We start from the raw sequence: 16510 nt of genomic DNA on the forward strand, positions 1-16510 counted from the left end.
ATGTAAAGCGAAAATGTAGTTAAAGTGAAGCCCTACCTTTTTCCAACTTATCGATGCATGTACCGTACTGCAATCATCATGTACGTGCATAACTGATGTAAATAACACATTTGTAACAGGCTCTATAGTCTCCCCGCTTGCGCCCAGCTTCGGTACAGGTAGGGAGCCGGTATTGCTGTTCGGGACATGCTGACAAGCGCATGCGTGAGCTGCCGTTTGCCTATTGGGCGATATGTCCTTACTCGCGAGTGAAAGTGAGTGTCCTTAAACCAGGGTATGCCTGTACTGCATACCAAAGCAATACATGGCGGTCCTCCCATTCTCCTTATTCTCAGGTCTACACAAACAGCAGCTAAGGAAAGTCAACATTTATTTAATTCCTAAACACCAGCAGGAATTTCCTGAGAAAGCCCTAGATCATTGAACAAAGCTTTTATTAATGTTTTTTTTTTTAAATACTTTATTTCTTTTAAAATAACTTGCATACAAACTAGTTTGCGCCCAATTTTCTCTCATTTTTTCGTTAAACAGTACAATATTTAAACTAGAAAGACTAAAAAGGTAGCCCACCGCGGGTAGTACCCTATTACATATAACTAAGGCCGTGATTATAGTGCCAGCGGCGGGCGGAGAGATGGCGCCAAAACAAATACTGGCATTCCGTCAAAGGTGCATATGTGCAGGTTTCACACGCGCACTGCACGATGTCGCGCGCGCCCTGCAGCAGGCACTATAATCACGGCCTAATGAAGACTCAGTATCGGCCTCCTACAGCAGTGCAGACAGAAAGCTTGAACTGGATTTGCTACTCCCCCACAAGACAAAATATGGCTATAAATACACATCTATATTTCAGGATTAATAAAATAAATAGGCGAGTCCAGCAGGGCAGTAATTTTTTCCCGTCACATGTTTAGCTAACATTTTTTTAGAGATTGAAATGTTTATATTTATAATTACTGTGATCCATAGCCCAGGCTGGAAGGATGCACCAGAAGAATGAACACTTTTCCTTTAATTTCTTTAAAAAAAATATATCGAGACAAAGTGTTAATGTCATGAGACAGCAAGGGAATATATTTCCATTCCTCTTGGCCCAATAAAAAGTATCTAAACCTGAAAAGAATCAAGTTCGTCTCAAGACCAATACAGCTGCTAGAAATGTAATTTCTCCGGAAATAGAACTTGCCAAGCATTTAATAGATCTCATTCTTCACAGGCCGCTACCAACGAGAAACATCCTGCAATTTGTCTTCACTTTCCTTGTGGGTTTAACACACTTTATTGGTCAATCACAAACGCAAATTTCATCTCCTCAGAACTCATAAACGATTATGAATGAATTAGAATTTGGATGTCTTTGATGCATGGTGCGGCAAATGGATTTAAGTTGCACAGCTCTAAGAAAAATAATTAACTTTAAATATATATATATATATATATATATATATATATATATATATAAAACATACAAACCAGCCCAAAGACCAGTAAAGAGACAGCAACCAGCGAGGTGTAATCCAAAATACTCTGTATTGAAATGAACAGATACACGAAAGCCAACGTTTTGGTCTCTCAGGGAGACCTTCCTCAGGGCCGTGCAAACACCACACTAACAGTGACCCTACTTATATACCCACACCCCTAGTGCAACCAATTAAACATAACCAATCACCAGCAACCTGTCATTAGTTACCTGTTGTGCAGCTGAGCACCATTGAGAAACAACCAATGCCTGGACCAAAAGGCGCCATGTGGATCCACCAGCAGGAAAAAGCAATGTAGTAATCAAAAGCAGCCAACTCAGACATCTGCGTTTGATGTCCTAGATCCACGAGCAGGGAAACCCCTCTCGTGATCAAGGCTGCCTGCTCTGATGTCCATAGCCTGCGACCGGTGTCGGGAGCTGCAGCGCGTCACCTGACTAGCCTGCGCGTCATAGGGCAAAGGGGTGAGCCGGGGAGCCAATGGGAAACATCACTGCGCACTGGAAAGGCACGCAGTACCCTAATGGAGGAACCCTGGCAACCAAGGACGCCAGCACACAGTCCGCGCAGGCGCAGTAGTAAAAACTGATAGAAAGGGCAGCGCTGCACCCACAGCACCAATACAAGGCAGACACACGAGCCAAAAAAGCCTGTGGCTGAAATTAAAGCCACAAAAGGCAGTGGTGAAGGTACCAGGAGTACCAGCTGCACCCCACAACATAAATAATGACAATAAAATGACAATAAAAACAAGGGAGTGACAGTGTGCAGGGGAAGTGAAGCTATGGAGGAACAGCTTCACTTCCCCTGCACACTGTCACTCCCTTGTTTTTATTGTCATTATTTATGTTGTGGGGTGCAGCTGATAATCCTGGTACCTTCACCACTGCCTCTTGTGGCTTTAATTTCAGCCACAGGCTTTTTTGGCTCGTGTGTCTGCCTTGTATTGGTGCTGTGGGTGCAGCGCTGCCCTTTCTATCAGTTTTTACTACTGCGCCTGCGCGGACTGTGTGCTGGCGTCCTTGGTTGCCAGGGTTCCTCCATTAGGGTACTGCGTGCCTTTCCAGTGCGCAGTGATGTTTCCCATTGGCTCCCCGGCTCACCCCTTTGCCCTATGACGCGCAGGCTAGTCAGGTGACGCGCTGCAGCTCCCGACACCGGTCGCAGGCTATGGACATCAGAGCAGGCAGCCTTGATCACGAGAGGGGTTTCCCTGCTCGTGGATCTAGGACATCAAACGCAGATGTCTGAGTTGGCTGCTTTTGATTACTACATTGCTTTTTCCTGCTGGTGGATCCACATGGAGCCTTTTGGTCCAGGCATTGGTTGTTTCTCAATGGTGCTCAGCTGCACAACAGGTAACTAATGACAGGTTGCTGGTGATTGGTTATGTTTAATTGGTTGCACTAGGGGTGTGGGTATATAAGTAGGGTCACTGTTAGTGTGGTGTTTGCACGGCCCTGAGGAAGGTCTCCCTGAGAGACCGAAACGTTGGCTTTCGTGTATCTGTTCATTTCAATACAGAGTATTTTGGATTACACCTCGCTGGTTGCTGTCTCTTTACTGGTCTTTGGGCTGGTTTGTATGTTTTGTGGATTCCTATGGGACTAGCAACTGCCTTTTGCTTTACCTTAGAGTGCTGACTGTTTCATTTATATATATATATATATATATATATATATATAAATAAAACATATATAATCGCTGCACTTCTCCATGTAAGGAGCATGCTGCTGGCGAAGGGATTGGCCATACAAATGGGTAAAACAGACAGTGAATCCCTGCGCTGCGCTTCTCCCTTTGGGATAGCAATAATTGGGGAATATATATGTATATGTTGTGAAAATCTATATGATAAAGGAGACTTTTAGTTCTTTGATCAAATAATGCCAAGACTGCTAACCACGTCAATGTAAGGCTCTATAGCAGGTCCCTACGCTAAATGCATACTAATGTTATGTGAAATAAACCCAGAAGGGGTTAATATATCGAAGCATATGCTTTGACGAACTATTTTTGTTAGCCATCTTGTTATTGTTCTAGTCCTTGTCTGTCAATTACGTTGTAATGTGCTGTGCTTGCAGCTTATAAGACAGTGCAGTTAAAAACTGGTATATACAGTACCAGTGAAGATACTCACAAGTCTGCAAGTAAAGTGAATAGTGAAATACAGGGACCTTGCTGGGAGATATACATACATATGTAGCCGTTTCCTAATTAATACAGTCCCTACTATATGCTGTATAACCTGTAGGCTCGCAGGGCCTAAGCCTCCGGCACGGGGAGCCTGGGGTACGCGTAATATCATGTGTAACCTTATACTTGGTGCAGCGCCTCCACCTGCGATGGCTCCCACCAGAGGGGGAGTGGTTCCTCGCAGGACCTTATATATCACTCCACACATACACAGCATGTAAAACAAACGAATGACTTTAGTCTCTTAACCATATGCAGTATATATATATATATATATTTATATATATATATATATATCATAGGTATCATACGTATAAATCAATAGGTGTCCCTCTCTAGAGGAGACACTATCTACTGCGTCTCGCAGGAAGCTCCCACCTCCACCGGGTGCTCCCACCCCGTGTCCAATGACCCCAATAATATGTCCCCCCCACCTCAGTGAGATAATGGATAGATATATGGGTGACTGCGCAGCCACTATGTCCCGTGTGAATATAGTATAGATCGTTGGTGCACTTGGTGATGTTTACCTGCCGGGCACTCCTGTACCCCGGCCTGCCAAGGATCTTCACAAAGGATCAGATGTGACTGGATTCAGCAGGAGCCGTCCGGGGCGATCCCACCCAGATGGCTGCAGCACAGTAGAGGGTCTGAGCCCAGACCTCTGTAAGATATGTACTGTCTCTGAACTTTGTCTCTGAACATACACAATAAGGGGGGCACTGGAACCTGTCTAGGGCCAATCCCTATCTTCGCACCACACTACAGGGACTCAGGGCCTAACTGGGCCAGGGTATAAGGCCTAAGTAGGGGCTGTGTGCCACCCTACACCTGGAGCTCTGTCTCCTTCCTCCTCCTGCTAGCTCTGACACAACGTGCGCGCCGTGCGACCCTATCTCCCGATATCCCAACCAGCCGGTTGGCTCCCTGGCGTCACCTGGTTTCGCGGTGGCTATTGGGACTCGTAGTCCCCTACGCTCCACCCTATCGGAACGATCCCTCCTTCGCGGGCTTTGGCAGCTATGCCCGCGCAAGTGCGACCTCTGCCAGCGCCGCCACCTTCTGCGCCTGCATTCAGACGGCGGCGCCCTGACGTCGCGGAACCTCCGCTTTGCCGGAGCGTCCCCTGCCCGGTTGCAAACCTCCCATCCAACAACATTGCGGGAGAGGGGAGCCCGGCTACACACACACACATATATATATATATTATATATATACATATACTACATACATATACCACACACACACACACACACACACACACACACACACACACACACACACACACACACACACACACACACACACACACACACACACACGATAGGGATTCCAACCAAGGCAGTGCTACTCTGACTCAAGGTATGTATGTATGTCTATTTATATAGCGCCATTAGTGTACATAGCACTTCACAGCAGTAATACAAGCGACAATCATATAAATAACAAATAACTACAAATAACACATCATGGGAATAAGTGCATCAGACATAAAAGTAACATTTCGGAAGAGGAGTCCCTGCTCCGAAGAACTTACAATCTAATTGGTAGGGAGAAACGTACAGAGACAGTAGGAGAGCTTTCCGGTAAGTGCGTCTGCAGGGGGCCAAGCTTTATGTATCGTGTATAGTATTAGCTAGTATCAAGGTAAAAGTGGGGCAATGTTTACAATTAAACATTTCTCTGATTTTTAGCTTTCCAATTCAAAAAGGAAATAAGCATTAATACTTCAGTGTATTTCAACCTGAACTCTGTATGAGGCCTTAGGGCTGGGACCCGCTGCGCCCGGCGGCGCGGGCGGCCACACGAGAGTTCCCCATCAGCAGGGGAATCCTCCCGAGCCGGTCCCGGTCCCCCCTGGCTGCACAGCTCACTACACGCTGTGACGCGTCAGCCGCTAGGGGATTCAAGAGAATTGTTATCCCTAGCGTCGACGCGTCACGTGGTGTGGCTGTGAGCCAATGAGGAGGGGAGGCTTCGGGAGGAGGAGAGGCTTCGGGGAGCGGGGAGGAGTGTGGAGGGAAAGCAGCGTGAGTGCCTGTCTGTGTTTGTGTATGTGTATATGTGTGCCTGAGTGCGTGAGTGCCTGCCTCTGTGTGCGTGCATGTGTGTGTGTATGAGTGCCTGCGTGTGTGTGTGTGTGTTGCTTTTGATTACCTTCCATCAGCAGCTCCAGCCCGAGCCCGTGGAGGGAGGGAGGGGGGGGGGGGGAAGAGTAGCGGGTCCCTCCGCTCAAGCCACGCCCCCCCTCCCGCCCAGCTCCCGCCCCGGCTCCCGCTCCCTACAGACCGCATATCGCGGTCTGTGTATGTCAGCGCCCCGCCTGTCTGCAGTGCGGGCGCGCTGACTGAGGGAGCGGGGCCTTAGCCTTACAATGGACACAAGTGCTTGGAGCTTACCTTTTCCCTTGCATAAGAAAACACACTTTATATAGGTAATCAGTCGTACAAAGCCTACAATTCCCCTAGCATTTTGGGAGCGTTAGAAAGGCTGTAAGACTGACTCCTGTGTGCATATGATTAGAAAGCACACATCTTATAGAAACGCCCAAATATTTTTTTTTATTTACTCATTAATATAATTGTTGCCTTGAGACAATCAACATAAAAGAGTATATATCTTTGCTGTGCTCCCAATTAAATCAACAAACTATTATATATCTTTGCTGTGCTCCCCATAAAATCAACAACCTATCATATCTTTGTTGTGCTCCCCATAAACTTTTAAAATGAACATACCCCTAAAATAACAAAATGTATGTAATTGACATTTGTTCTATGCAATGGTTTTATTATTGTAGTACGAGAGCAGAAAAAATTATGGATTTGCAAGGCTACGCTCAGCAGGAAGTAGGTTTATGTGAGATTTGAGCTAAATTATTATTGGTCTTTGTCTTTATGAGTTGCATGTAGTTAGAGTAATCATATAAAGACTGAAAGTGAACCCACCTTAATTAGTATATTAATTGAAAAGGTCTATGGCCTTCACATGGGACACAGAATAGGGCTGAACAAAATGTAATAAAACCTAAATATGTTCAGGGCTACTTTTTATTTTCATTTGTTAAAAAAGGCAGGAATTACACAAAATGCTGAGATCTGCTCTTTTAGTTCAATTATATGTCTTTTCCCCTTTAGCCACTCTTCTTTGTTAGTCTACTCACACTTTGTTTAACCAATCAGTTATTTAGCATGCTATGGGAATAGCATCAGTGTCGTTATAAAAAGGTTAATGGCCTTCTGCTTCTTCTCTTAGCAGCAAGGGGTAAGAGCAACATTTTGGGGCGCAAAGCCTACAAAATAAAATTAATTTCACGGGATGTCAATACGGCAGTAGTATAAGTTACCAAAAGGTACAAACAGGGTTGCCACCTCTCTGGGTTTGACAAGGAGACAACGGGTTTTGGCCACGTATCTCCGGGCTACGGGTTTACCTTGCTAATCTGCGGGTGGCGGCGATGTCTCATGGCATCCTTCTGCAACTCCCATCAACATGGCTGCGTGGCGTCCAATGGTGCCGCATTGCCATGACAACGGGACTGTACGTGAAGTCGTGACTCCTCGGCGCCATAAGGCATCCAGTTGTCATGGCAACCTGACACTAACGTCAAGACGTCCCATTGTCTTGGCAAGGCAGCGTCATTTTATGCCGTGCAGCAATGTTGACGGGAGTTGCAGAGGGAGATGCCGGGAGACTCCGCGGGTAAGAGAACATTTTTTACATTTAGAAGGTGGCAACCCTGGGTACAAACACTGCACATTATGTGGCCACTCCAGCGCTAAATAGGTTAACAGAACATGTGAATAGATTGAGCTTACTACAGCACACATTTCTGTGCAAAACCTTTGATTCATTTGGAAAGTTTTTCATAAACATGATTTTTTTTTTGATACATTGCATATACTGTAGTAATTTATTTAGGAATAATCTGTACAGAAAAGAGCATGAAGGGTATAAATGTTATACACACCTAATTGAAACATAAATGGACGAAACGGAAACATATTTGCGTTTCACTTGTGTCCATGTACGGAATTTACAGCTGTTTATTGACTGTTGCTGAGCCAGTGCACTGGGCCGGCATTAGCTACTGAGAGAGGTTGTTTTAAAGTCTCTTTCATGAACACATAATATGGCTTTGGATACTCCACATCTATTTCATTTTGCACCAGGCCCCACTCCTTGCTGGCTAAGCCCTTTGAATAGGGGGACTTCAGTTAAAGGTGCAGAGCCAAGACCTTTTCATGTTGGCAAGTCACTTTAAGAGCCCCTGGTACTTACAATTACAGCATAGGTTCTGGGCATAGATCCACTGAGCCAAGTTTAGTACAGTATATAATGTACAGTACTCTTAGCATTATATAAAAATACATTAAATTGTATAGGTCTACAATGTATGTATAACATATAATGTTGTAAAATACTTTGGTTACATTTAAAGCAGAATTTGTATTTAATTTTTTAACACGATTGGAACCTGGGGCCCCTCCGCAGCAGAACAGTTCTGTCCCCCCCAGACCCCCAGAAAAAGGAAGGGTGCGTGGGGAGAGGGACACGGAATACAATTAGGAACAATAAGCCACTTTGTGTCCTGTAACGGCCCACTAAAAGACTGGTACACTCTGGCCAGAATTTGATATGTTAAGGATTGCTTGGTATTTCTGACCTGAGGAAGAGCGAGAACTCTCGAAAGCTTGTCCTTAAAATATCAATTGTTAGTCCAAATAAACAAGGTATCGTCTAATGCTGAAGCACTCTTATTTTGCTTTTACACTTTTATTGCTACTGGAGTAATATGGCTTCTTCTATTACATTCATAACTAAAAGGAAACACTTTTAGGATTCAGGATCCATACTAACCATGTACTAATTTAGTTAGCCTGGGATAGAGATACTATAGATTTGTTTCTGCATTATGTGCTTGTCTTGTTTTTTTTTTAATGATTTAACAAAAACATTGCAGTAAATTACCTGCGAGAGTGCTATGTTCAGAATGACGATACTTACCTACGAAAAACGCCCCTCATTCATTTCAAAGGGGAGGATATAAAACATTTATGGGCTATATCAGTGTGAGCTGAACCGACTTCCAATACCTGACCCAGTGACGCTCGCAACCTGAGCTTATTGTTGCATCAAATTATAGAAGAATCCGCACGTTATTTTGTATCTAAATGTATTCATCCATCCTCTCAGTCCAATGGTAAAAGAGAACGCCAGACAATCCATCAATAGTATAAATACTGGGAACCAGAAGAGTCAATTAAAGGCAGCGCCAACAAACATTGACAGGTCCAGTTGTGTGTCTTTAAGGCGGCAGAACAAAGACAGATTGATATTTAAAGAACTGTGATAATTTAAATAAATGTCTTGCATGTGAGTTTTTGTATTGCGCTTGATTTGTAGAAATATATATATTTTTAGTTATACTTGTGCTCTTTGTGCCATGTCTTGTTGGGAAGATTAACCCCTGGACGGGAGTTACCCAATTTTGATCGTATGGGCGAGTGTGGCTGCAAGGACGAGGAAAAGATTAAATCTACATAACAGATTCACCTACATCAAAGAAATAAAGCGCTCAGGGGAGCACTTTAGTAAGCATCACCACTTTTATTTTAGTTATAAACACTGATAAGCATTTAGGAAACATTAAGCTTATTCCTGTGAAAAGGCCATAAGGTGCTTTGCTGCTTAGTGCCATTATAAGGTGCAGGCCTATAGATTCCATGGTTCAAAAACCTATGACAGATTCAGTGACTAGTAAGCTTGGGTTAGGCACATTTAGTTGCAGAAAATGGTAAGTTCTATAGGGTAGATCTGGAGCAAAGCACCAGAAACACTGTATGCACTAGTGTAAAAAGAAATTATAATTTTCATAGTATGAGAGAAGTTTTACCACCAGTGGCTTCACCAGCTGGAAAAAAGGGACTATAGAGGAATAGCTTTGCCTTAGGCCAAGTCCCCGCTGGCTACTGCAGACCCGCTGTGGCGGACGCTGCAGGGACAAGAGCCGCCCCACAATGGGGCCGGTCCCGCTGCGAGGGGGGGCCACCGTGCTGCGCCAACAAACTCCTGCTCTCAAGAAAATTGAGAGCAGGACTCGCGACGGAGCGCTAGGCCACGCCCCCCGGCGGTTCAGCCAATGAGGGCGAACTTGCCAGGTGACGTCACGTATTACAAAGCTGCAGTCCCACGTATGACAAAGCAGCACCCGCAGCAGTAATATGTTGAACAAATTCAAATGAAAAAGTACTTTTTTCACAATGTTAACATGCACTATAACCTGAATTGTAATGCCCTTATCTTTGTCTCGTCTCTATTTCCTGTTCTGTCTTCCTCATTGTTCATTTAATATGCAGCGAGTGAATAGATCTGATTTCCTTCTTCCCTATGTTCCTTGTGCTTTAACGGTCATGCTCAATTTATTGTAAGTGTGACAAATTACTGACCTGTAGTAAACATGATTGACAATTGATGTTATTTTATTATAAAGGGTGCTGATAACCGTATTGGTCCCAGAAAGAGTTAAATACTTTGTGGGCTGTGATACCTTTTAATGGCCCAACTTATCAATCGTACATAAGCTTTCAAGATGTTCATCAGATGAAGAAACCTGATGAAGCTTATGCAAACTTGTACGACTGATATGTTGGTCCACTACAAGGTGCCAGAGCCCACTACATATCTTACTTTTTAAAATTAAGTAAACATTCACCTAGTTTTAACCCATTAAAGATATACTTGCCATATGTTCAATTTGGTCTTATGTAGGACTACTCCTTTGAAGACCTTGGAATATCTAACCTTCCAGTTGTCACGACTGTGCTCGCCACAAACCTGGGTCGGACCGCGTGGCTGAGGTGGGGTTGTAAAAGCACCGACCTGAGACCGCGCAGGCTGATCCGGATTGCGCAGTTCGTAGTCGTACGTAGCAGGATCAGGATAGGAGAAGACAGCATCGTCGGTGGACACGCCAGGGTCAGGACTGGAGACATCAGGGTAAACGTTGTTCAAGCAGGAGTTCAGCAACAGGTAGTCAGGAGAGCCCCGCTTCAGCTTAGGAGTGCGGGAGTGGCCTCTGCGCGTGCGGCGACCATGGCCCATGGTACTGGTCTCAGGAGGTGGTAGACAGACCAGAGTAGCACACCGCCTAGCTGCACTGGTAAACCAGTGCTTCAGCGCAAGAGTCCTGAGCGGGCTGGGGAATCCTCCGATTCAGCGCAGGAACCAGGACACGGCCTCTCTAGATTAGGGAAAGAGTAGGCCCCAGGAACCAGGAAGCTGAAGATACTCAGGGAAACCTCCGCTTCACAGTGCAGGAAACCAGGAACAGACCGCTGCATGAATATAGCAGCCGGTCACAGGAAACAAGGAGCTGAAGTAACAAGGAGAGTACTCAGCTTCAGCACAGGAAACAGGAACTGACCGCTGCATGAGACTAGCAGCCGGTCACAGGAACCAGGGAGCTGAAGACAACAAGGAGAGTACTCCGCTTCAGCACAGGAACAGACCGCTGCGTGACACTAGCAGCCGGTCTCAGGAACCAAGGAGACAGACAAGACAAGGCTTATGGCAGAACACAGAGACATCCAGGAAGGACTATGCTCGGCAGGGAGCATTATGGGAAGACAATACTTAAAGGCCAGCGGGCCAATCCCCGGAGGGGGGTGTGAAGGTACTGCTCCAATGAATGAATGCAAGTCTAGGTTGCAGTGATAGGCTGCACAGCTGCAGTAGATACCAGAGGGAGTGTGTATTGCTTTGGTGAGTGAATCCAGGCTGCAGCAAACATCAGGAGAGGTGCTCCAGGACTGCACACGCTGCAAGGTAAGGCAACCAGTAAACTGCAGAGCGGATTCCTTACAGTACCCCCCCCTTCACGCGAGACCTCCGGGCGAACATGAGCACACCTAGAGTTGGGGGACCGGGAATTGTTGCTGAACCGTCTAGGATTGGGGTTAGAGTCGTGGTCCAGAGACTCGTGGTTAGTCCTTAGTGTACCCCCACCCCCCGGTGAGAACTGCGGCCAGACAGGACCATCCATGGGTCTTGGGGACATTGAGTTGTTCCTAAAATTCTTTAGGTGGAAAGGGCATCCGTAAACGAGCAGTTCTTTGGTGAGTACAGTTCTAGGATATGAGATTGATGGAAGAAACATCTTTGGTACATGGCTCGCCTCGCAAAATGACTTGGAAATCCAGGGCTGTGAAGAACCAGAGGGTTCCAGAGCAGAAACGGCAGGAGAACCCCTACAGGAAGCCCAGTCTTTAATAAATGAACCGGACTCTAGGATCAGCGGCCCTGATAGTTGATCGAATACACCAGGAGGAACTTTGTAACAGAAAAAGTCTTGGCTGACCACTGCATGTTGGAATTTGCGAGGAATTTTTCCTCTAGAAGGCTCCCAGATAATGGTTAGTAAGGGTATAGGTTGGTTGGAAGCATCTCCCGGTATTGGTATGGAAGGTGACAAGGCAAGCAGTAAACCAGGCATAGGGACCGAAATCTTGGGATACGTACAGAGTATTTCCAACTGAGAGGAAATAACAGGGGCAACCGAAAATTCCGAGGGACAAAACCATGGTTTAGCAGGAGCAGAGAAGCAAACAACAGTAGAGCTCTCCAATACTGGGAAATCTTCATTGGGAGATAATATTGTCAGTGAATCAGGAATAGTCCTTGGGATCTTCAAATCAGTAGCTTGAGAAAAAGGCAGAGCCAGGGTAGTGGTGGGAGGGAAGCTAACATCAGAAGCTGAAGTCTGTACCTCAGTGACAGGGCCCTGAGAATCAACAAGCAGCAAGTATGAACTATGAAAACTCTTAATGACAGGCACCTTAGGAGTACAAGGAGTCTTTTCCGAAACTGCAATGGCCCTAACCACAGGGGTACCTAACCTGACAAAAACATGAATTGGTGTGTTTTCTAGTGCAAAATCTCTGATCACAGGACTCCTAACCGATAGTGAGGGTGTCTGGGTTTGATTAGAGAAAAAATCAGATGTATTGATAAGTGACTTAGAAACAATTACTGAGGTTCTAGATTTGCTGGACATGTAAGAAAAAATACCCTTTAAGACAGGAGTTTTCATTTCTTCCCAGAGTAACCCCATGTTTGCTGGGGCATATTTAGACACAGTACTGAGGGACTGGGTTTCAGCAAAGGCAGGACAGCTAAATAGCTCAGATTTAAACCCCAGGACTTGTAATATATGCATGGTGACCTCAGACAGTACTAAGGAAGTGACCACAGATATGCTGATCCCTGGAGAATTAGCCTGGACAGAGAAATCAGGGGGACCCCCAATCAGGATACTCCTTGTAGGAAGAGCTTCAGAATCAGAAGGAGAATCATTACCTCTCAGAGTCTCAAAACTAGTAAGACACAATTCAGCGAAAAGGGATACAGTGTGCAAGCTTTTTACTAATCTATATGAAAAAGCGTCACTTTGGGGAGAAAACCGTGCGTCAGCAAACATTCCTGGGAACATAATATGAACCCCAGGAGGGACATACAGACTACTGTATGCTTTTAACCCTAAACTTAAAGAGGAGGAGAACTCAGACAGTACACGGGGGTGAATCATAACTGTACTGGTCTCTGAAGTAGGTATTTGGTAAGGAATGTCTGGGAAACCAGAAATTACTGCAGACTCCATAATGTGGGAACTATGCGCTGAAGCAGGGATCACCGCTATGTGGGCGACAGGCTGGTTCAGCGAAACACCCGGGAGAAGGAACTCTGCGAGCAAGCTTAGGGAAAAACCTGACTCCTGAATACATTTATCAGGAACCAGAACTTTAGCCGAAGTCTCCGGAGACGAAACTGCGGAAACTTGAGCTGAAGCAGGGGATTTATAGCAAAGAATATCTAGGGACTCCGTACGGTTATGGGAATCCCTCAATGCAACCTCTGCTGTCTGACTTGTGGACTCATTCTCTGAGGCTAAAACGAAGGCATTAACTTGGAGGCAGCAAGAATTTACAGGGGTTAATGCAGACAATGCCTGAGAGTAAAACATAGGTAATCTTCTCTCTGTATTAGGACAGACCAGGAATCTCTCCTCTGAAGCTAGGGGCGTGACCATGGCTGACAGAGAACAGGGATTTACCAAAGGAAACTCAGAGAGCTGCCCCACAGAGGTTAATACAGAAATAACCCTGGGAACAGAACTTAGGGATTCTTTCTCTGACGGGGAAAGCGCACAGGACTGCCTAGCAGAGTTTCAAGCAGGAAAACCCTGAAGAGCTGGAGTGACAGATTCGGAGTTAGAAATAGGGGAACAAAGGGACTTATTCTCTGATAGTAGAACCTTAGTGTTGGCTAGTGAAACATATGTATTCTCCAGGGGAACCTCACAGGACTGCTCGGCAGAGGTTAAAGCTGGAAAACCCTCAAGACCTAGAGAAAGGACTTCTGAGCTAGAAATAGGAGAACTAATGAACTTATTCTCTGATACAAGAACATTAGTGCTGGGTAGAGCAACATAAGTATTCTCCAGGGGGACCTCACAGGACTGATCGGCAGGGGTTAACGAAAACATATCATTGGTGTCAGGGAACCCGGGCATACACTCAGGGCAAGGATCCGTGGTAGACCAGGGATACAGCCAAGCGGCAGCGAAGCTGGCGAGGGGAGGATCCTGTTCCTTTATACAAATGTCCAATGTCATGGAAAGGATATGGAGTGTTTTTTGGGCATCAGCCAACATGAGGAGAGGGTCCTCTTTAGCTATATAAATGTCTAAAGACAAGGCCAGGGAAGAGAGTTCCTTTTGGGCGTCGTCCAATTCTAAAGGGTACACATTTTCCCAAGTTAAAGGGTAACCAGGAAAGCAAATACAAGCGGCCAGCGATTGTTTTAAGTCCCGGAGGCGGTAAACCTTCATCATGAGATCATTACGGCATTTGTTTTGCAAAGGGGTTAAACCTACAAACACAATCAGATCTTCAATCAGGGGTATTATCTCACATAGAAATTGGTATTCACACTGGGACTGGTTTACAGGCTGGGACAGGCTTTCAGACAGAAACTTACCAACCCTCACCACAGGGCGGTCCGAGTTTGTGCGGCCGAGCATACTGTCACGACTGTGCTCGCCACAAACCTGGGTCGGACCGCGTGGCTGAGGTGGGGTTGTAAAAGCACCGACCTGAGACCGCGCAGGCTGATCCGGATTGCGCAGTTCGTAGTCGTACGTAGCAGGATCAGGATAGGAGAAGACAGCATCGTCGGTGGACACGCCAGGGTCAGGACTGGAGACATCAGGGTAAACGTTGTTCAAGCAGGAGTTCAGCAACAGGTAGTCAGGAGAGCCCCGCTTCAGCTTAGGAGTGCGGGAGTGGCCTCTGCGCGTGCGGCGACCATGGCCCATGGTACTGGTCTCAGGAGGTGGTAGACAGACCAGAGTAGCACACCGCCTAGCTGCACTGGTAAACCAGTGCTTCAGCGCAAGAGTCCTGAGCGGGCTGGGGAATCCTCCGATTCAGCGCAGGAACCAGGACACGGCCTCTCTAGATTAGGGAAAGAGTAGGCCCCAGGAACCAGGAAGCTGAAGATACTCAGGGAAACCTCCGCTTCAGTGCAGGAAACCAGGAACAGACCGCTGCATGAATATAGCAGCCGGTCACAGGAAACAAGGAGCTGAAGTAACAAGGAGAGTACTCAGCTTCAGCACAGGAAACAGGAACTGACCGCTGCATGAGACTAGCAGCCGGTCACAGGAACCAGGGAGCTGAAGACAACAAGGAGAGTACTCCGCTTCAGCACAGGAACAGACCGCTGCGTGACACTAGCAGCCGGTCTCAGGAACCAAGGAGACAGACAAGACAAGGCTTATGGCAGAACACAGAGACATCCAGGAAGGACTATGCTCGGCAGGGAGCATTATGGGAAGACAATACTTAAAGGCCAGCGGGCCAATCCCCGGAGGGGGGTGTGAAGGTACTGCTCCAATGAATGAATGCAAGTCTAGGTTGCAGTGATAGGCTGCACAGCTGCAGTAGATACCAGAGGGAGTGTGTATTGCTTTGGTGAGTGAATCCAGGCTGCAGCAAACATCAGGAGAGGTGCTCCAGGACTGCACACGCTGCAAGGTAAGGCAACCAGTAAACTGCAGAGCGGATTCCTTACACCAGTGAAGCACCAGTATGTTTTCTTCTTTGCCCCACACGCAGGATCTCAGAAAGAACACTACAGTTCAGACTACTCATTTGGATTAGGTGATGGACTCCTGCGGGGCAGCCCCAAACTTGAAGTTTTAAAAGCATTCATCTGAAAACGGAGGGCTGATTAAAGTACCTGATACTTCACATCATGTCTCCAAACTGAAACGGATTCCTCAAGTGTCAGCAATAGACTATGACATTACATTCATCACAGCAAGAAGACGACAAAGCGCAGCAAGGTAAGTTTTCAAATATTTATAGGCACGGGAAAAAAAAGCAGATTTCCACATTTGCAAGTTAAAAGTAATACTTTAGACAAAGCATGATCCATCGGGAGTCCCAAACAGATGGTAGTTTTCTCTGTGTGGACCGCGCCTCCCACGAGGAGTGATGCAATTGGGGCTCTCTCATAAGCCGGAAGCTAAACAGATTGTCCTCCAACAAGACCCACGTCTCAGGAACACAGAACTTCTCAAAAACAAGCCCTAAACATTTCACACAGTGCTTCATCAGAGGTAGCCGTCCTTGTAGTGAATGTTACCATCAGTTTGGGACTCCCGGTGGATCAGGCTTCGTCTCAAGTATTGCATTTAAACTGTACGTTTGGAAATCTGCCCTTTTATTGTCTATAAATATACCTGGTTGCACTTTGTCTTCTTC

General features: G+C 46.1%; 1 protein-coding gene across 1 annotated transcript in view; it reads right to left on the bottom strand.

Moving 5' to 3' along the window:
- WDR7 (WD repeat domain 7) overlaps positions 1-16510 on the bottom strand; it is a 389063-nt gene that overhangs the window by 83404 nt on the left and 289149 nt on the right. The window lies entirely within an intron of this gene.

Source organism: Ascaphus truei, chromosome 1 (genome assembly GCF_040206685.1).
Source record: "Ascaphus truei isolate aAscTru1 chromosome 1, aAscTru1.hap1, whole genome shotgun sequence".
NCBI classification, from domain to species: Eukaryota; Metazoa; Chordata; class Amphibia; order Anura; family Ascaphidae; genus Ascaphus; species Ascaphus truei.